Source organism: Schistocerca cancellata, chromosome 2 (assembly GCF_023864275.1).
Source record: "Schistocerca cancellata isolate TAMUIC-IGC-003103 chromosome 2, iqSchCanc2.1, whole genome shotgun sequence".
Classification (NCBI taxonomy): Eukaryota; Metazoa; Arthropoda; class Insecta; order Orthoptera; family Acrididae; genus Schistocerca; species Schistocerca cancellata.
Genome location: NC_064627.1, coordinates 620383510 through 620407298, shown reverse-complemented (window position 1 = coordinate 620407298; position 23789 = coordinate 620383510). Strand labels below are relative to the sequence as shown.

The 23789-nt window shown below is 43.5% G+C and overlaps 1 pseudogene; it reads right to left on the bottom strand.

The window, feature by feature from the left end:
• Positions 1 to 11303: 11303 nt before the first annotated feature.
• Positions 11304 to 11420, bottom strand: LOC126164191 (5S ribosomal RNA; annotated as a pseudogene).
• Positions 11421 to 23789: the final 12369 nt, after the last annotated feature.

The window sequence follows — 23789 nt, the reverse complement described above, 5'->3', positions numbered from 1 at the left end:
ACGCCCCACCAGACGTCTGCCTCAGGCCATTTCTGTGTGATCTCGGCCTAACACAACGCGACGCCACTCATCTGCTGTCCACGCGTACCCTCAAGGCTCCATTCCAGACGCAGGCGGTTATGTTGCAGTGTTGACGGCAGCCTACAGATGGGACGGTAATACCCTAGTACTGTAATACCCTAGTCTCCCTGCTGATAGTCTCCTACCAGTGGTGAGGGATAACACAGAATATAGCAGGTTTACTTGTTCTTGACAAGCACGGATGCGAATGTGTTCCGATGAGCGTGGAACACAATAAGGCGACTTGGTGGTCAGACACGGTTTAGCGGAATGTTGGCGATTAGTATGTCTGACTTCACGTTCCCATGCAGGCCGTCACGCACTCTGGTGGCCATTCTACCTATCACAGATCATTGCACCTCTAAATCTCTTACGTGTCTGCCGATGGCATGAACGTGTCTTAAGTTACATTGACGCCCAACATTGTTTTGTCAGTTAGTACATACACTAAAGCACCAAAGAAACTGGTATAAGCATGCACAACCAAATACAGAGATACGTAACCAGACAGCATACGGCGCTGCAACGCCAATATAAAACAGGAGTCTGGCGCAGCTGTTATATCAGTTACTGCTGCTACAACGGCAAGTTATCAAGATTCAAGTTAGTTTGAACGCGCTGTTATAGTTGGCTCACGAATGATGGGACATAGCATCTCCGAGGTAGCGATGAAGTGGGGATTTTCCCGTACCACCATGTCACGAGGGTACCGTAAATCTCAGGAAACCAGTAAAACATAAAATCTCCGACATCGTTGCGCTGTAAAAAATATCTTGCAAGAACAGGACTAACAACGACTGAAGAGAATCGTTCAGCTTGACAAAAGCGCATCCCTTTCGCAGATTGCTGCATATTTCAATGCTGGTCCATCAACAAGTGTCAGCGTGCGAACTATTCAACGAAAAATCATCGATATGGGCTTTCGGAGCCGAAGACCTACTCGTGTACACTTTGTGACTCCACGAAACAAAGTTTTACGCCTCGTCTGGTCCCGACAACACCGACAATGAACTGTTGATGACTGGAAACATGTTGCCTGGTCGGACGAGTCTCGTTTCAAATCGCATTGAGAGGATGGGCGTGTACGGGTATGGAGACAGCCTCATGAATCCATGAACCCTGCATATCAGCAGGGGCTGTTGAAGCTGGTGGAGGCTCTGTAATGGTGTGGGGCCCGTGCAGTTGGAGTGATATAGGTCCCCTGATAGTCTAGATATGACTCTGACAGCCGACACGTACGTAAGCATCCTGTCTGAACACCTGCATCCATTCATGTCCTTTGTGTATTCAGACGAACTTCGGCAATTCCAGTAGGACAATGTTACACCCCATACGTCCAGAATTGCTACAGAGTGGCTCCAGGAATACTCTCCTGAGTTCAGACACTTCCACTGGCCACCAAGCTCCACAGAGATGACCATTATTGAGCATATCTGGAATGCCTTGCAAAGTGCTGTTCAGAAGAGATGTCCACACCTTCGTACTCCTACGGGTTTATGGACAGCCCTGCAGGAGTCATAGTGTCAGTTCCCTCCAACACTACTTCAGACATGAGTCCACGCCACGTCGTGTTGCGGCAGTTCTGCATGCTCATGCGGGCCCTACACGATATTAGGCACGTGTACGAGTTTCTTTGGCTCTTCTGTGTATAATAGTGTATAATCAATAATAAATACTATAAGTATAATATACAGGGCGAATCAACAGATATGGCCCATGAGACCAATAGGGTGTACCAGTACATCACCAACAATCCTTTAGAGGCGGTGGTATGGACTAAAACTAGGAAAAAAATTCAATTTTAAACATGGGCTCTAAAATGCGTGCCCTAAGAGCTACGAGCCCTTTTTCAATTTCGATGCAGTGAAACAAATCTCTTTTACATCAAGGTCTTTGCTTTGCAGATTTTGGTAGGTAGCAGTATGTACCAAAACACGAAACCGATGAAAAGTAAACGCGGGCTCTAAAATGCATACTTTATGACCTATGAGCATATGTTCATCTTCGGTACTGCGAAATATACTTCATCTACTCAATAAGAGCTCAAGCTCTTAAGATATGCACTTTAGAGCCTTTGTTTCGATCCTTGCCGCAACCTTTGAAGGTTTGTCAATAGAGTTCTGGTATTTTGTCGTCTGGAACATGGCTTTTTGATCACTCTGTATATTATTTGTAAATTTATAATATATAAGAAGAACAATTGTTACATAATTAAAAAAAAACGAAATATCCGGACTGAACTAAAAAAGATCTCGGATGCCCAGAAAACAATACGATACAACTGAGAATTAATAGAAGAACTAGTTTTATTTGTGCATCAGTTTTGTTTTACGAAAATATTGGATACGTAAAAACTTTATAAATGAAAACTTAGTACATTAATATGCTGATAGAACATAATACGGAAATATATGAACGTTTCATTAAAACAACAGATAAGAAGTAATATACCACTTCAATCACCATTAAAGAAACTTTTCTTTTAAGAGCTACTTTATTTTCCCTGCTGTTCGTAACCTTAGCTTGCCTCAGTAGAATGTCACTTTCCTGTATTTACTTGAGACAGACCAAAACAGAGAAACCACGGCAATAATATTCTCAGGTAGCAAAATATGTGAAAGTCTAAATTCACTTTTCTTAGGTTTATAAATATGCACTTATTTTAATATCTTAGAACTTTCTTCTAATGACTAGCATTTAGTTGTTCCTTTACATTTTGTGGGCTAAGCGAACCTCAAAAATATTTTATTTTGGTACTAAATAGTACTAATTAGTACTGAATTTCAAGTTCTCACATTGTTTCAGATGTAGTATAAACAAGCATTTACAGGAGCCTAGACAAGTATGTGATACCTTCGGTAGCATTAACACTGATGATTCCAGCAATTCGACCTCGCATTATTGCGTTAAAAAATTGATAGTTCCTTCACGTGACGAGTAGTCACAGGAACCTCAGAAAAGAGTGTCCAACAGTATAAAGACATCACGTTATTTCTCCTTTTTTAAACTGAGCTGTTTCTTATGATTATGGAACAAAAGTTGTTTAGCGTAAACACAATACTATATATATTTGGTGCATCTGATATGAAATTATGGAGTTAAAATTCTAAGGATTCAAGGATTCTTCTGTTATTCTACATGATTCCATATAATTTGAACAGTCTCATACAAGAAAAATATTTATGACAGCTCAAGAAATCGGCAAGAAAATTCACGGCATGTTCTCGGGACCTATGCTCCTTTCCTCGTAAAAAATAATGAATGATTAATATTCTAACTTGTTCACTGCTAGCTGATTGTCATCTTTTCATTAAAACTCAATACTTAATTCACTCTTGCTCAAATTCTAAAGATACATATTACATATTTTTTAAAAGCCTGTGTTCATATGTCACTGAACGTAGGATGGACGTTTTGAATGAGAGCGTTTTCCAGCATTCTTCCACGTGCCTCTGTGAGTACTTGACGCTTGTATCAGCGATCCTCTGGTAACATGGACAAAGATATTAGCTTTGGTTGGCTTACCTTGAAATTATGATTAATTCAACACACTTTTGTGGTGTCTGGCTGATTGATTTGGGAGGAGGGGACCAAACAGCGAAGTTGTCGATCTCATTGGATCAGGAAGGAAGTCGGCAGTGCCCTTTCAAAGATTTTTGTTGTGGTGGATAGACCAGTGTTTCACGACGGCCATCTGTGTCCATTTCTTGCACTTAAATATAACTTTAAATGATTCCCTTTGTTCCATTAGAGGAGCCACTGAGTGCATGTTCTTTCCCCAAAAGGTTAGGTGTCTACTTGTGTAGAAAATTTCTCTGAGTTTCTGACTTAAATGTTCGTTCCTGGTAGTGGATAAATCTAGTTAAGCACGACGTTGAAACTTGACATTTTCGACTGCTCTTTCATCATCTGAATATTGCCGAAATGTAGATGCAGATGTTGGCGAGTTCCAGCAAGTATCTCTATGCGGGTGAACTGAGTAGCCTATTCTCCATTCCTCTTTCCCATATACAGCCTCACCTCTTGGAATCAGACTGCGTTCCATTATGTTTACTACTGTGTTATTTATCGTATAAGTGTTGAAACGTCCCCTTAGAAAAATTATGAATTACTATGCTGGTAAACTTCTACTTGTTTGATACAAAGACAGCTGAGTAAAACTCAACGTACTCAAACAGTTTTCTCTTTACTTATTCTGATCATCACTAAACTGACACACAATATTTTTAGCGCAACACAATCTGACTTTCCATAAGCCCTAAAAAAGAATGGCCGTGACTAGCAATAACCTATACCTTTCATGAATCACTTACCTCACAAAAATCTTCGTTACTCGAACTACTGCAATACAGCGAGCGTCAATACTGCCAGTTCTAAATACTGAAGGCACTACGGGCGACCGCTACTGTCGCAGGTTCGAATCCTGCCTCGGGCATGGATGTGTGTTATGTCCTTAGGTTAGTTAGGTTTAAATAGTTCTAAGTTCTAGGGGACTGATGACTTCGGAACTTAAGTCCCATAGTGCTCAGAGCCATTTGAACCATTTTGAAGCCACTAACTACTGACAGGTATAGTTAGCAAATGAAAGATTTTGATAGAGAACAAACAATGTATTTATCTTAATAGCGTTCAAAAATGTTCAAATATGTGTGAAATCTTATGGAACTTAACTGCTAAGGTCATCAGCCCCTAAGATTACACACTACTTAACCTAAATTATCCTAAGGACAAACACATATATCCATGCCCGAGGGAGGACTCGAACCTTCGCCGGGACCAGCCGCACAGTCCATGACTGCAGCGTTTTAGTTAATAGCGTTCAAAAGTCATAATATATAATTTTGTGACATGCAATTAAACAAATTTCATTTCCTTTTTCTAATGGACACACGTCCAGATCGTCCGTTCAGAACTCTTGCATCTCTCTCTCCACATCCACCGCTGCTGGCAGCTCACCTCCAACTGCACAATGCTACGCGGTGTTCACATCCAACTGCCCAACACTACAATAGCGAATATTCCAACAATGAGTCCAACCCGCCACAGACTGCACACAGCACAGTCAGTGATTTTCATACAGAGCGCTGCGTGGCGTTACCAACATAAAAACCTAAACAGCCTACTTACAGTGTGTATTAAGGGCTTACTATACTATAGTTTCCCATACAATTCATGTGATGTACCTTCCCCACCCTCCACCCCCACATTTCTCTTGTGATAATTTTACGATTTATGGAGCGATGTACTTCGTCAGTACGCTGTTGCGAGTGCTTTTCATTTTTTTCTGCATAATAAATTCGCATTATGATTAATGAATCTCACTGTACTCTAATGCATCTCGTACTATACAATCCAACTTCCTAGTTCGTTCCATATGGTACCTCAAGTGTAGGTGTGTATGACGCCCATGTGTGTACCCCGAGTTAGAGAAACGATCACACCTATAAAGTACTTTGACAAATATAACATATCGTCCATTGCCGCGCCTTCCTTCTCCCTCATATGTCTACCAAAGAACAAAATAAGAGTTGTCCAAGTTATTTCATTTTAATTACCAGTCCCGGTTCAGCAGCATGAATTTAAATATTGTGATGTGCATGCAGCGCTAAGACTGTGACGTAGACAAACGTAGATGCGATCGTAGATGAAACGTTGCACGGTTTCCAACTTAATAGCCACTGAGGTTAGCCAGTCAGGCTACTGCGCGCACAAATTCAAGCAGCCCACCAGAGGCGGTGTCGGCAAACGTGTTCTTCCGAACAAGCTAGCGATACAAAAATTGGACATGGGTCGGCAGTATAGGTCGAACCTGACTGAAAGGCTGAGCAATTTCGTGCACTGTTACCTACGCTGTGAGAATAATTGACACTGACTGTACCTGGCGGAGGACCTGAATTTGTGCGCCCAATGGCCCGTTCGGCTAAGTTCAATGCTAATTAACTCGTAACGAGGCAACATAGTGAATTTTTTTCAACAATTACTTCTCACCATAACGTACCCTGAAACATCCTTACATGTTTCTCAGACAGTTCCTGGCTTCCCTATATACAGCCTGTCGACAGAATTCCAGTTTAAAAACACTGTAGAAAGCGAACTGCTGCTCAGAATAACGTCTTAGTTGGACAGCGTATTACTAATGCATTCGGAAACACCATGCAACAAAAAAATTTAACGAAAATTTGATAAATACGTGACGTTGTAAGTGTCAGAATATGCAAACCAAAATACGCGCGGCACACGGTTGCACCCCAGTTTGCATTCGAGACGCCCAACGTGACTCTCTCCATGCTGTTAAAGATTTTTTATATGAACGGTGACTGGGTGCTAGTAGCACTGCAGAAGTTCCGGACACTCTGGGGTATGAAGAAGACATTAGTCCAATGTCTGATAAGGGTTTGGAGAAAATGATTACAAAACTCGAAAAGCAGGTTCTTTTGAAGTTCAACGTAGCATAGGGAGAAAAGCAGTTGATTCGAGATCTGTCGAAGATATGGCCACAGCATTGCAGACGCGATAGACCGGTTGTGTGCAAAAATGCATTATACGGGGAACTGCCTGAACGTTGGACATGCCTGCGAGCACGGTCCATAAAATCCTATGAAACACCTTGTATTGCCATCCGTACAAAATCTTTCATGATCAAGATCTTCTGACCAGCCCACAAGAAAAAAATTACTCTCTGGAATTTATTTCGGGCATGGAAGTGGACAATGAATGGCTATGGAAAATTCTGTGGATAGACAAAGCCAATTTCTATCTCCAAGGACATGTCAATACGCAGAAGTCCAGAATATGCATAACGGAATTTCCACACGCGCATTAACGGTTACTGTTTCACTCTCCGAAGGTAACTGTGTGGTGCGAACTGACGGCATTGTTTATCGTAGGATCATATTTTTTTGAGAAAATGAGTCCAGCAGGCTTCTGTTACCTGTACCATCACGTGTAAACCGTATGAGAATCCTCTGTGCACTAACGGTATTCCAACCCTTCAACAGCGTGGATGTGCGGTTAGCATCATATTTATGCAAGATGGCGTTCCTTCGCACATTGCACAGCCAGTGAAGTGGCTGGTGTAGAGACATTTTGGAAATGCTAGAATTACCAGCAATATTTTCCCTACAGCCTGGTCATCCAGATCAACTGATCTTAATCCGTGTGTCCTTTGACTGTGATTTTATCTGAAAGACGATGTGTTCAGTGCGCCAGTTACAAACGTAGCTGAACTGGAGGTGCGCACTGCTCAACGCGTTCTGAACATGAGCCCCGAGATACGGCTATCAGTTCTCGAGCATGATGTTTCTCGATTTCACTTGTGGCAGAAAACGATGGGTAGCATGCTGAATGTTTCTTGCGCCAGTCTCACGTCAGCTAGAAACCTGTGTCACTGATTTTTATGAGGCTTTTGGGCCCGGCACAATTAAAAGCAGATGTCTTTTTGTTTCTTATGTGCCTTTTGACAGAAGGACCGATGTCATTTAGTTTTTCATGCTGTGTTTAGCCTGAGGACAATTAAAAACCATTTTTTTCTCGTCCGATGTGACTCGACATCGCCATAGTTCCACAAATGTTGACTGCCGAACTTGTGCAGTCATGCACATTGAACAGAACTGTAATCATACACAATGAACAGTACTTATGGTGCAATGTGCAACTCAAACCACAGCAGTCGTATTGCGATTCATCTTTCATTTTTAGCCGACAGCATTTATGTTAAGACGCTTACAGCAGTGTTTATTTGATTTTTTTCCATGACGTTTCCCCTTGTGTGAACAATATTTTCTTCAAATTTGTGAGCAGTGGTTCTCTTAGTGCAGCGTTTTGAGTTTTAATTATAGCCACGCTGGATATATTTAAAACGAATTTCAGTTTGAAACTATGTAGAGGTAAGGATAATACTAAATTTTGTTCTTCAAATACCGTCTGGTTTTATCTCATTCTCGACAGTGTGCTTTACTCATTTTAATCGTCTGTCCTTACCACCACCCCTCTTCAGGTACCCTGATTGTCTGTGTCTGCCAGCTGATCATCAAGAAGTACGTGCTCGGTGGTTATTAATTTTAACCGATCAACTGCGTGAAACCATAAGAAACAATTAAAGGTATGATTACCGATACCAGGATTGTCAAGTACCGCCTGTAACAGCTAGATGACGGTTTCACTTAATCCTTACACAAAAAACTATGATTGTGTAATCAAACGTATTGAAGACATTCTATACTGAAGACACTGTGTAGCGTCCCCGATGAGAAACTTATTAACAAAATACGAGTATCTAGTACCGATTACCTTTCTATTAGATAGTTATTTGCAAATGAAACTTAACATATCTACTGTGATAGCAATCTAAAATGCAGCACCAAGAAGGATCGGAGATATCATAGCGAAATTTATTTGGGAGATAATACATGGTACCCAGAGCAAATGATGAAATTAGTATTGAGTGTTGCCACCATTGCTGGCTATAAACACTACTACACGCAGTGGCACTGAATCAAAGAGGGTCTGGATGTCCTGTTGGGGTAAACAGTCCGTGCTGCTTCCACTTGTTGCCAAAGTTGATCCGATGTAGCAGCGGGCGGTGTATCTGGGGCCGTCGTTCCGCACTCAACGACCAGATGTTTTGGACAGGCGAGATCGGGAGAACAGGGATGCCGAAGCAGAACTGCACTCCTGGAAATTGAAATAAGAACACCGTGAATTCATTGTCCCAGGAAGGGGAAACTTTATTGACACATTCCTGGGGTCAGATACATCACATGATCACACTGACAGAACCACAGGCACATAGACACAGGCAACAGAGCATGCACAATGTCGGCACTAGTACAGTGTATATCCACCTTTCGCAGCAATGCAGGCTGCTATTCTCCCATGGAGACGATCGTAGAGATGCTGGATGTAGTCCTGTGGAACGGCTTGCCATGCCATTTCCACCTGGCGCCTCAGTTGGACCAGCGTTCGTGCTGGACGCGCAGACCACGTGAGACGACGCTTCATCCAGTCCCAAACATGCTCAATGGGGGACAGATCCGGAGATCTTGCTGGCCAGGGTAGTTGACTTACACCTTCTAGAGCACGTTGGGTGGCACGGGATACATGCGGACGTGCATTGTCCTGTTGGAACAGCAATTTCCCTTGCCGGTCTAGGAATGGTAGAACGATGGGTTCGATGACGGTTTGGACGTACCGTGCACTATTCAGTGTCCCCTCGACGATCACCAGTGGTGTACGGCCAGTGTAGGAGATCGCTCCCCACACCATGATGCCGGGTGTTGGCCCTGTGTGCCTCGGTCGTATGCAGTCCTGATTGTGGCGCTCACCTGCACGGCGCCAAACACGCATACGACCATCATTGGCACCAAGGCAGAAGCGACTCTCATCGCTGAAGACGACACGTCTCCATTCGTCCCTCCATTCACGCCTGTCGCGACACCACTGGAGGCGGGCTGCACGATGTTGGGGCGTGAGCGGAAGACGGCCTAACGGTGTGCGGGACCGTAGCCCAGCTTCATGGAGACGGTTGCGAATGGTCCTCGCCGATACCCCAGGAGCAACAGTGTCCCTAATTTGCTGGGAAGTGGCGGTGCGGTCCCCTACGGCACTGCGTAGGATCCTACGGTCTTGGCGTGCATCCGTGCGTCGCTGCGGTCCGGTCCCAGGTCGACGGGCACGTGCACCTTCCGCCGACCACTGGCGACAACATCGATGTACTGTGGAGACCTCACGCCCCACGTGTTGAGCAATTCGGCGGTACGTCCACCCGGCCTCCCGCATGCCCACTATACGCCCTCGCTCAAAGTCCGTCAACTGCACATACGGTTCACGTCCACGCTGTCGCGGCATGCTACCAGTGTTAAAGACTGCGATGGAGCTCCGTATGCCACGGCAAACTGGCTGACACTGACGGCGGCGGTGCACAAATGCTGCGCAGCTAGCGCCATTCGACGGCCAACACCGCGGTTCCTGGTGTGTCCGCTGTGCCGTGCGTGTGATCATTGCTTGTACAGCCCTCTCGCAGTGTCCGGAGCAAGTATGGTGGGTCTGACACACCGGTGTCAATGTGTTCTTTTTTCCATTTCCAGGAGTGTACAATCAGAATGGCGATGAAGAAGTCTTGAACATTGCTTACCACGTGTAGTCGCGCATTAACCTGTTGCCCTTCGGCAGGCTCCGAAGGTACGGGAGGACAACAGGCTCCAGCACATTAGAGATGTAACGGGATTCGTCGGTAAAAAGAATGTCGTTCAGTGCGCTTGACCATGTCCGTAGTTTATCGAACCACTGCCAGCGCAGATGCCTGTGACGTTGACTCATTATTAAACGCACCAAAAGGACCTTGCAGACAGTCCACTCGGCTGCAACCGACATCGAATGGTTAGCACGCTGCTTGTTACGCAACAGACCGAATTTGTTGTGATATGATTCGCGATTTGGCAGAGCTATCCATCACTGCCATGCGCACAATATGCCTGTCATTACGTGTAGCGGTGCAACGAGATGGTGCAGTCGGTCACGTTGTTCTGTCGTTCCCTACTGCATCCAGCGATTACAGATCTGCATCACAGTTGCTCGATTCCGACACGATCACCGATTTCTCTGAAGGATGGTCCGCAATCACTATATACCACTATTCTTCCTCGGTCCAACTCCAAAACGTGCTAGAAACACGCTCCCTTCTACGGAGCATATTGGAGCTGCTTACGCAAAACAAAAGTACGAAAGAACAATTTCGGTACGTCCACGCGGCCGTCTGTTCCCCGTTTATATGGGCCTCGCAGGTGGCGTTACTGGGGCTTCAGGTCATTGCAATCTGTGTGACCAGCAATTTAACTTAAAGGGGAGAATTCTGCATATTCAAAAGTCGTAGCGCGCTTACACCAAGAAAGTAAATGTAATGGTAACAGTTTATGATGTTTTGATGGATAGTGTCGAAAGATTCACGAGGATTTTCGAATATGTCACTACTGTGTATATAGACATTTCAACGCTATAATGTTGAGGTGAAATGCAACAAGAGACGCAGAGGATCATTACATGTGTACTCCGTCTTCAGGTCACAAGTGGCCCATCGGGACCATCCGACCGCCGTGTCATCCTCAGTAGCGGATGCGGATAGGAGGGGCGTGTGGTCAGCACACCGCTTTCCCGGTCGTTATGATGGTTTTCTTTGACCAGAGCCGCTACTATTCGGTCGAGTAGCTCCTCATTTGGCATCACGAGGCTGAGCGCACCCCGAAAAATGGCAACAGCACACGGCGTCTGGATGGTCACCCATCCAAGTGCCAGTCACGCCCGACAGCGCTTAACTTCGGTGTTCTCACGGGAACCGGTGTATCCACTGCGGCAAGGCCGTTGCCAGAGGATTATTACATGACATTACAAAATTAAAAACATGAAACGTATTTTACACAAACAGGTGGAATGCTCCATTATTGTTTGATTACTAAAATAACAGTCAGTCACTTGGCATAGTCAATATTATCTAAGACTGGCATCTCGAGTGGTTTAACTAAAATGATCACGTAAAACTGCTTGAACGAAATATAGGTGCCACACTAGATTCATTGGAAAAGTTATAAGGAAATTCATTTCACCCAAGACCACTATAGCGTACAGCACACAAGTTCTACCGATTCTATAGTACTGCTGGTCAGTCATGGGCTCCTATCGGGGTAGTTGATCAGTGTTCCTGTGATGGCGACAGGGTCGGGTACCAAAATATCGTAAAAAAATATGTTCGTATGGTGTGAGTGGATATGAAACAGAGGGGCACGTTCCGCCACCTAATAGGAAGAGTATTTCCTATCCTTCATGCTAAGTGACATATTTTGTGTCTTAAGTGTACCTGATTCGTGGAGATGACTGTAGTGTGTGTGTAGTGTCATGTTTACAATGATCAACGCTAAGAGAAGGGAGAGGGTGAAACCAAGTGCCGGCACATACCGTGCTCATCTTGTGTAGCACCAAGGGAGCCGCCAAGGTCAATGCCCCATCAACAAGGTTCAAAGGCCCCCACTACATGAGATACTTCGGAGAGGTCTGCCATGTAGTCCAGGACATTAACGAAATGTCTGGTGATGAGGTACTTCATGCCACCAACCCAACTCTCCCTTTGCCGAAAAGGCATAGGGAAAACTGCCAACAGCGCATGACACATGGTGATATTCCATGTATGTAAGCCAGCTAATTGGCTGCCTGGAACTGGTACAAGGTAACATGTGTTTGATGTATTGCTGAACGTTATTGGTCCCGGGGCTCGGGGCAGACTTCGGCGCTGCTCCAGGTGAAACAGGCGCGTCAGCAGAAGACTGGATGTGGGTCCATCTTAGGTGATGAGATTGGACTGTAGCTATAATCGCTAAAAGCTACATTCGTATATAAATTTTATTTCTTTATTTATTACGTTTTTTATACATTCTTACTATGGTAATGTTTGACTGAACATCATATCCTCCACAGTTACACAGTAAATTAATACTGCACGAATACTTCACATTTTGTCATACTTGTTTAGTAATCCAATGAAGACATTACTATTTTGCCCGAAAGTGTAATTAAATGTTATTTGCAAATGATGTTAACAAACTGTGCTAATTTAAAATTGATCATGTGTTAGCGGATACCAAAATTGAAAAGAGAACCAAAGATCCTTCTGTCAAGAATGAATAAATAACCGTTTCGGTAATATTTAATGTGAGTGCACTTGCACAAGAATACTAGTTTATTTTTTTATGAACAGACCCTTATTTGAAATCATTGTGCGTGGTCTGTGTGTCGCCAAATATTTGGAACATATCTTTTCTTTAAATGTAGATATAATATACTAGTTTAGTGCGGGAAAGCGGTCAACGTGAGTCAAATCATGTCTGTATAATGTAAGAACGATGTATTTTTGGGATATGGGGATCGCCTTCAGCCAATGGAAAAGGAGACAGTGGCGGAACACTATGAGAGTCAAGTGGAGACTGGGCCTTCCCGAGTGAAGAGCTCAAGGGACCGATTCTGGGCTTTTGTATCGAGTTCTTGAAGAAGACACACCTTCCTGATTCGCTCCGAAAGTATTTTTACTCAGGGTGGTGAACAGCCGTTACTATGCTTCAACTTATGAAGGGGATTTCCAGAGATGTGAATGTGCCTGAGAGTAGGACTCTTAGTTTTTTTCTCTTCTATTGTGGGAGTGAGGATACTCATAGTATGAGTTAGCATTCTTTTTATCGCATGTGATAATTTTCAAATCGTCATGTTAAATTCTTATATGTTTTGGGGATTCTGCTACCATTCTCGTTAATCTCTCGACATTACTGCCCTTATATAAGTGAATATCGTAGGACCACTTCCATTTATCTGAAATGTCCTTTCTTGAATAAAAATTATTCAGCATACTTCTGTCATCTACATCAATTACAGACATTACAATCGAACCCTTGTTTACAAGTTATTCATTTAACTTTTATTTTGTATTTCTATGTATTATATTAAATTGAAATTCTAGCCAATGCATAGACTATTTGACACCAGTATCACGGCTACAGGTTGTCATTTCCTGCAAATCAGGTGCGGAACGTGAAATGAGACGTGTGCGGCTCGAGTCTATGACTACGTTTGCGAGCTAACATCCCAAAGATGTTAGTGCTCACATGCGGTTCCTCTTCATCGAAATGTCTTGGCTCAATCTCGTCTAGGGGTTGAGCGGCACGTGTCGCATTACACGCTCTAAATTAGACACTTGTGACACTTTGGTTAAATTGTCTGGCGGATGGCAAGTTTTCGAAATACCAGAATCATAAAACATGTTAATGTAATGATGATATAGGGAACTAAATTACCAACCCATAAATGATGTAGGCCATACCGTTGCGATTTGGTTAGAGTAATGTTTATAATGTTTATTCAGAGAGCAAACTAGTAGCGAAAGTGTTCGTATTTAAACTTACTACTACACTTGAGCGCATATCCATTTCACATAGTTCGGTCATTCACAATCTCATCGCGAAATACAAGTCTAATATTCCACCTCGTTATCCTCACGAAAAGTTAGAGTTCACGCCAGGTGCGCGGCTGCTCACCGATCAGAGACAAAGTCGGGCGATCCCGTGATACCACACAACGCCAAATTTCCTAAGCCGTTTCACTTTTTCACTTCCTAGCTACTTAAAGACCGACCGCCTGCTATCGTGTCTCCTCCAGCACTGTACCCTTTGGTGTCTCCAGCAGAACTGTCCGCTTTGGCGCCTGCACCAGCACTGCCCGCTGCCCGTCTCCGACAGCGTTCCCCGCGCGCCGAACATCTTCGCTGAACTGACTAGTGCAGTTCCCTTTCCTGGAGCCGTCCATCTGATTGGCTACAGCTTATTCTACATTATTTTACATTTTAAAATATTTAAATAATCAAAGCTTGAACACTTTAACGTTCCAAATAAAGTAACAATAATATCCATTACATAACAAACGTTAAATTCTTTTACATAAAACCAACATAATTTCCTTCTTAGCTTTGAATGCCACTGCCAGGATGCTTACACCAGTGTGCTTCTTGATAAATAAATAAAGAACAAAAGTAACTATTAATCACTAAACTTTACAACAAATTTTCTATTACCTAATGATTCAATAACGTGTCATGCTGTCATCATTCAATGTGTTTTGTGTGGAGGAAATGATGATCTGACGCTTAACTGAAAATACTCATAATTTAAATTTACTACATCTTTTAAACAAATAAAGTTACAGAATTTATATTTACAACATTTGTCATTTTACTGATGCTCTTCTATATGAAATGTCGATCGCAACCAGAGCGTTCAGCTTTTAGCATTCAGGCCTTTTTTACAAAACTATTATAGATATGATCAATATTCAAGCTTTATTGGGATCACCATGAAAATTTATGAAGGATAGTACATTAAAACTACTGTGACTTCATTCCCTTAATTACTACGGAATCAAATAGTTTTCATGAATATTTCCCTTTATGGCCAATCTTAGGTCCGCCATATTTATCATTGCTACGTCTCCTTGGCCACAAACTGCTGCTACTGGGTTTCCCTATGACGTAGATACTCGTCAGTCTCATTCGCGCACTACATTGCTTAGGCCTCATTCAGCAGCACCTCGTGGCGAATCTGCGCTTATTGTGGTACGGGGTCGTGGACGACAGGATTCGTTTCACAATTCCTGAAGGCTCACTCTCTCGGCCATATACTTAAATGAGGCCGAAATGCTCGTTAACTCACACGTTATTTACTTTTCTTTTAAAAAAAAAAATGTACAGAGCCGTGCATAGCCCAAGTACCTAAGGTGCGATCAAAATCAGGCAAAGTCCGGACTGGTTTGTTCGTATAGGATGCATTTGGAGTAGTAACAGCACTTGCAGTAACCGTTAGCTACCACCGGAATCGTGGTTTTCTCGTCCCGGATATGAGTGTAATCCCTTTAGATTTGAAATTGTAATTCTAACATGTTACAGTTTTCTGTGATCCAGGTCCCAAAACTACTATATTATAAACATTGTGCATGGGGGATTCGCCGGCCGGAGTGGCCAAGTGGTTCTAGGTGCTACAGTCTGGAACCGCGCGACCGTTACGGTCGCAGGTTCGAATCCTTCCTCGGGCATGGATGTGTGTGATGTCCTTAGGTTAGGTTTAAGTAGGTCTAAGTTCTGGGGGACTGATGACCTTAGTCCCATAGTGAGTAGGGGGACAAGGGGGTGCCAACCCACTCTCCATTGTTGCCAAATTTATTCAAGATGACGGCGATGACGTCATCCAAGATGGCGGCATGTAGACTTGGCAACAGCGCATGACGTCATCCAAGATGGCAGATTTTGGCGGGAGAATAGTCCAATTCTGCTATGTACACTAACCTAAGCCTGCAGAAGAAAAAAAATGGCGGCAAGTTTGAATTCCACCATGATAATGCATGCAAAGACCGTACTTGTCTTTATTATTATTACTGATTATCATTTATTAACATTCATTATCACTCATTGTCATTTATTATCATTCATTATCATTTATTATTATTGACCTGCCTCCACTAGAAAATTCCCTCCAAATTCAAATTCAAACACGATAATGGCTGCAAAACCTAACTTTTGTTTGTTATTATTCATTATTATGCATTATCATTTATTAACATTCATTATAATTCATTGTCATTTATTATCATTCATTATCATTTATTATAATTCATTATCATTTATTATCATTCATTATCATTTAGTATTATAGGCCTACCTCCACTAGAAAATTGAACCTAATTCAAATTCCAACACGATATTCTCTAGAAAACTGTACTTCTATGTATTATTATCATTTATTATTTGTTCAAGATGTCCGATTTTCTCGGCGAGAAAGCCATTTTCCTTACATCCATAACAAAAATCTATCACAAGTTCAAATCCCAACACCATAATTGATCACACATACGAGCTTTCTCCGTCACTTATCTTTTTTATTTCACTGGTAGCCTATCATAATCACGTCAAATAATAAACTGCTCTTATAGTAACGTAATTCATGTCCTTTGATTTTGCGGGGGGGAAGGGACTGAAGACTTTATTTCAAGCAGTACGGTCATCACTTGTTCTCCAACACAGTCAGCTCACACGTCTTTGATATCGCAGTGCAGTCACCACGACGTCCGTGTTCCAACTGAATTAGTTAAAATCCTCACCACACCCTGGCCAGCGCGCTGAGACACTGCCTATGCCTGTAACGTGAGGCGGCCGGCCACTAGCGCGGGGGACGAGCCCAGCGATCGCTCCCACGTCGTAAACATGTTTTCGCTGGACACACTGGAACTTGTCGAGTTTGACGTCACAGCGGCCCCTTGTCCGCTCACCACGTGTACTCGTCGCCTCCGCACGTTTCCCGCCAAAATTGTCTGCCTCGGAGCTGAATCACACAGCGGTCGACCGTTCACTGCCACACTTTTGGCTCCACGTTCAAACCTGTCAATGCCTACCGCTCACCGTCCACCGCGTGTCCCTGTGCGAGCGAGAACGCAGTGCTACATTTTTGGCGGCAAAGTTTGCTTGACAGTGGAATCCGCCATGACTATATAACAGCACGTTTGGACCGCACAAGAACGCCCGCTAATTGACTCGCTCTCGCGCGCGTGTAATAACTGTACATTCGCTGCGCCGCCGCCCCGTTTACGTCTCACACCCTCCATGCACGCGACGGACATAGCCTTCTGTAAATACCTGGAAAATGACTGTTTATTTCAGATATTACTGTCATGCAGGTGTGTTCCAACTGACTTCTCCATGCTCACACTGCGAAACTCCAGAGCGGAGCTGACGTACGCGTGGCGGGCTCAGCCCGCTCCATCGGCAGCTCCCTGGCCGGCTGACGTCAAGCGACCAGTGGTGTCCGCAGACCCCCACGGCCAGCGCGCCAGGTACGCGGCGGCGAGCGGCGCCTCAGGGTCCCGCCACAAACGGTCAGCCGCGCCTGTCTCAGAGTCCGACTATGTAAACATCTTTCCGCGACAGCGAGCACTTACCGCTGGACACGATGGAACCTGTCGACCGCGTGCCGGACAAAGGATACGTTTGGCGCCAGAGTTTGACCGACAGTGGAATCCACCATGACCGTATAACAGCACGTTTGCTCGTTGCGAGAACGCTCGCTAATTCACTCTCAACACCCCGCTATATTAAATAATTGAATTTACAATTTCATATACGTATGCAAACGTGTTCAACTCCCTAATTTCAACTACTTTTCGAGGACCAGACCGCCACCTCCGCCTCCTCCTAGGAACCAGCGCAAAGTTTGACATCTGCCAATAAACAAAGCTCACTTGCGCTTCCGCCACCAACTTAAGAAAATTGTTTCAAACTAAGCCACCAGCACTCAACGTCTTCCTACACGTTTCTGGTAAACTGACTCAACCTGCACTAAGTCTGCGGCTGGAGGAACGAATTTACTTTATTTAGGAATGGAGTATATGTATCACACCAACATGCCCCACATCATACAGACATGCAAAACACTCCTACATAACTCATTTATAATGTTATAGACACACGCTTACTAATTGTAAACAGTTAAAAATAACTCATAGCACAGCCTACAGACATGCGAACCGCTCGTAAATAATCCAAAACATTTACCTCCAAATAGCTAAACAACTGCTAATTTTCGGAAATAATTTCAGTGCATAAGCTGATGGAAGGAGGAACGAGTGTACTTTATTTATTTGCGAGATATATAATTTTGAAACTTTTATTTCTCATAGGTTTCGATATGTAACGCTCACATAAGGCAGTTTCTGAACTCCAGTAATGCACTATACTTGGCAACACAACCACAACCATCAAGATATTCATTCCAATCCAGACCTGTAACTCCTCTACAGATAAATTGTCCAGTTATTTCTCTACTCACTCACATTCTGACCAGATTGCTGTTATTGCGCAAAAACAGCTCAGACTGCGCTGTGCTGCTCGGGGAACTAAGGAAGGGCTGCACTCTATTTATTTGGAGCCCTTTTATTTAGTCGTGGAATATATTTGTCCCACAACACCTGCACTGATCCCACTGTGGCCATCTGACACAGGCCACAAACACGTAAACAACTGCTAATTTCACCACACAATAGCAAACAGCTCTTAAATAATGCAGTACACAATGTCAGCAGACGAGCTCCAGATAAAGCACCGCACAGTGTACAGACATGCTCGCAAAATAGTGCAACAGACGCGCCCAAACACCGCCAGCTGCCAAACCGTCCAAAAGTCTCTGCTCGGCCTACCCCAAACATGACCTCAACACAGTCGCATTCGCACCTACACCGGAGAAACTGATATCGCCTATGCGCCTTAGATTACGCTTCAAGGCAGGCCGCGCGCGCGTGCGGTCGGCGGGGAAGGGAATTCTAGAGTCTCCAGCCAAGTTCAGCATCCGAGCGCTCGTGACAGCCGACACATGTGAAAGCTGCATTGTTCTTCTCACGTATACCGCCGGCGTCTCAGGTCTGGACCTGCCTTCACGTCTATTCTCAGAATAGCTCACAGCTCGTTGACACACTCGATTAACGCGGCCCGGAAAACATTTACTACTCGCATGCAACCGAGACGGTGACGGAAAACCAATCAGTCTGATCCGCAATGCAGGCGCGTGTAATCATTGAGAATACTCTATTTATTTTTTCGAACAACTTATTTAACCATACAGTGTATCTATCACACCAATCCCAGATGTGCCCTGGGCCATGTTGCACAGCCCACAGACACGCACCCATTCATAATTTCAGTACACACTATAGCAAACTGCCACTAAATAATACATCACACAGATGTGTAGATACGCTCAGTACTCGTAAACTATCCTAATAACGCGTAGCAGAGCCTGCAGATCCGCTCGCAAAATAACTCAGCACACATGCGCAGGTACCCCCACTCTGCAACATGCCCACTGGATCGTGAAGTCACCCATCCGTCAGATTTCAGACCTCGCACAGCCCCTGCTTCACTTCCGAAAGCGTGAGTTGGCGCGGTCAAAGCGCTCGTCATCGGTCAAAGCAAACACATACGTCCGTCCAGGGCCGCGATCCCGAGCCACGAACACCGAACGCGGGTAAAAGTCAACTTTATATCAACGTAGCATAATTCCAAAGCGCAGCCTCCGTACGCTAGACACATCATAGCAGAACCTGTCTTTACCTCCTATGACACTGTAGCACACTGCACATTGCTCCTCACATGACATTACACGGCCCTTTAACTAAGCATAACTACACATCCCTGCTCTCGCCTCGTCGCGTGAGCAGCCATCTAAAAACCTTCTCAATATTATTCTTACTTTACAACAGTTTTTTTTTAATCAGATCTAATTTACACCTCCCACCGCACCAACCTCACAACCGTCCCACCATCAACATACGCAAACGTTCTCAACCCTATCTTGACACTCATATATCACCCCACAAACCATGCCCATCAATCAATTTACCATTCTCATCCCCTCTTTCCGAATTACAAACGTAGCCTCTATCTAAACACCAATCAACTCATTTTTCTCGCACTTTCAACAGTAAAATTAATTTTACACACACCCAGAAATACCAAACGCAATTAAAGAGTCAAACTTTTATACAGAGCATCAAGCACATACGACAATATTCAAAGCCTGGTCCATATTTACCATCTCCACCTTCAATTAAATATTATTACCATTGCCGCAACATTCTGCCAGCGCTCGATTTGTACCTATTTTTCTGCTCTTAACTGTTGTCATTAGCGGTCGAATATCACTAGCTATAGATTGCATAAATTTCCACATAAAAAAAAATCTCGCCCCGCCGTTTAGAGACTCCTATATCCAAACACAAAGCATCATTCAACTATCACTTGCTCTTATCTAATAACTCATCCATTAGGTCTGGGGGCAAGGTCATCCCTTTCTTTCTTTCTTTCTTTCTTTCAGCAGCAGACAGCTATTTTTTTTACAGTGGTAGCTAAACTGCGCCATCAACTTAACATCACCATTCGCGGAACATATCTTCAAATACATAAACACACTTACTCAATTACACAGTGGTCCCGCCGAGAACAAGACCTTCAATATTACAGTTCTTAATCCATAACCACCGAAACAAGTACTAAACGCTCAAACTAATCCCATAGCGCCTTACAGAGCGAGGGTCCAAGTGTCGCTAGCGGCATGTCAAAGCCACATAGCTGTCCATCTAAACAGCCATCCACTCAGGCCCCAGGATCAGAATGCTGAAGTGGGCTCTCCCTATACCTGCTCTCCAGGTATTGTCTAACGACATACGGTGCACAAATGGATTCCTGAATAGCACAGATCTCTATCTCCCCCTTGCATCTCCAACAGGACATGCAAACAGTGTCTCCCCCAGCCAGCGAACCTGACGTCATTCACCCTTCGCTCACAATTTCCACTCGCATATATAAAACCATATTCACTCCTGCCAAAACTCACTTAATAGTAAAAAAACATTCCCCCTTTCTAAGTATAGATTAGTACGCATTTATCTTCGCCCATCTTATCTCTGCAATTTAAGTCAGAGAAAGACATAGCTATTACTTTCTGCAACCTGTCTGTAAACAGAACGATCTCAGTTACTACAACAGGACCTTGTTTTGACCATTCGCCGGAAATGCGCGCAATGTTGTATGCCTCAAACTAGGAACAAGTACAACAGATCCTCAACACCCTATCATCTTTATCCTCTACCATCAAACAGTGAAAAGGTCACGAACGCACCAATGCGATTCACCTCCAGCATGGACAAACGGAATCCACAATACTCCCCCTGAATAACTCAGAGTGCAACCATCCAAGAATTTCTAACAGCTCACTAAATCCAACATCTCAAGCTACAAATGCCTATATGAACAATATCATATTAAATATACACACACGCTGCAGAGACCCCTTTAAAGCTTGATTACCCATACTCTAACCGAATGAGAAGCTGCCTCTGGCCCTTGTTCAAACAGTGTTTTATAACACACTTTTGCACACTGCCGAGCATTTCGTCTTTCTGCCGCGACTTCGAAGTCATTATCTGATTCTAAACAGACATTAACACAGACTGATGCACGGTCTCTCACAGGAAACAATACCTTTCACCTTATAAATCATATTCTTACAGTCGATAGCATAACATTGAATGATTTTAAATAAAGGACACCCACAACACAAGGAAAATAGAAGAGCCTGCTGGCGTTGTAGCCACTTCCCTCGAAATTGATTGACCACCTCTACATTTAAACTCATATGTCGCAGTGACCGAATAGTTTATAACTCTGGATTCAATTTCTAGTGATTGGTCATTTTTGCACACAAGTACAGGAACACCGCTTTCGGTGCTAGCAACCCTGGAAGTTGCAGTCCATCAACCAAAATTTCTCCCCCAACTCAAGCAAGCATTGTCAGTCAATCATTATGTCGTACCAAATGCACAGATGCGATGGATAAGACACCACCGATGTACTGTAATATTATCTATCACAGCTAATATCGCGAAAAATTTTACAGTTAGTCCAACACTGGCCAATCATGTGATAGCTTGTTTTCTTAATTTCAGTATCATAGCTAAACCATACATCCTCTACTTTGCAAGTATCATTGCGACCATTCATAGGTCATCAGAGGACTTCCATCTCATGTGTGATGAAGGTTGACACATTCCTCTAAATACACTTTGATTTACGCGATCCCCACCCTGTTGCATGCTTGGTGTAAAATCGAGACTTTAGCGTCATAACTAAGTTAGCTGTGGGTATTTGTGAGGGGTTGTCATCATTGTGTACACACTTACCCGACAGACGGGTGTTTACAGAATCGATGACGGGATGAGTTAATTTTCACATGTTTGAAGCTCCTGTTATATGTATCTGTTTGCTTGTAGCATCCTAAAAGATGTGTGTGCTGACTGTGTTGGAGAACAAGTGATGACTGACTGCTTGTAAGAAAGTCTTCAGTCCCTCTCCCCCCCCCCCCCCCGCAAAATCAAAGGACGTGAATTACGTTACTATAAGAGCAGTTTATTATTTGACGCGATTATGATAGGCTACCAGTAAAAAAATAAAAAGATAAGTGACGGAGAAAGCTCTTACGTGTGATCAATTATGGCGTTGGGATTTAAACTTGTGATAGATTTTTGTTATGGATGTAAGGAAAATGGCTTTCTCACCGAGAAAATCGGACATCTTGAATAAATAATACATGATAGTAATTCACAGAAGTACAGTTTTCGAGAGAATATCGTGTTCAAATTTGAATTTGGCGCAATTTTCTAGTGGAGGTAGGTCTATAATAATAAATGATAATGAATGAGAACAAATGATAATGAATGATAATAAATGACAATGAATGATAATGAATGTTAATGAATGATAATGAATGATAATAAACAAAAGTTAGGTTTTGAAGCCATTATCGTGTTGGAATTTGAATTTGGAGGGAGTTTTCTAGTGGAGGTAGGTCAATAATAATAAATAATAATAAATGATAATGAATGATAATAAATGACAATGAATGATAATGAATGATAATCAAAAATAATAATAAAGACAAGTACGGTCTTTGCATTATCATGGTGGAATTCAAACTTGCCGCCATTTTTTTCTTCTTGAGGCTTAGGTTAGTGTACGTAGCACAATTGGACTATTTTCCGGCCAATATTCAAACTTCCTGCCATTTTTTCTTGAGGTTAGGTTAGTGCACATAGCACAATTGGACTATTCTCCCACCAAAATCTGCCATCTTGGATGACGTCATCGCCGCCATCTTGAATAAATTTGGAAACAATGGAGAGTGGAGTATCACCCCCCTTGTCCCCCTACTATAGTGCTCAGAGCCATTTGAACCATCAGGGCTCTGAACATAAGATTTTGCATCAGTTGCGTGCATGAAAATTGGTAGCAAAAGAGAGATGTAGGGAAGCTCGGCGCGGAATTTCGCTGAGGAAGAAGAATATGTAGAGAAGTTCTGAGTTCGAGTCAGCAGCAGCCAGCAGCAGTAGCAAAGACCTCGATGGCGGCATAGCGGCAATGGCCGCAACGGCAACTCAGGCCACCGGCAGGGACTTCGAGTTCATCACCATCGACTCTTCGGCCAGCAGCAGTGCAGAGGAAACAGCCAGCTTGACTGGTAAGTTAAGTAGTTGCGCCAGTAGTGTTGAATGTGTGAACATGCAGCGCAGTTGTCAATGATGGAGTTTCCAACAATTAAGCAGTCACTCAG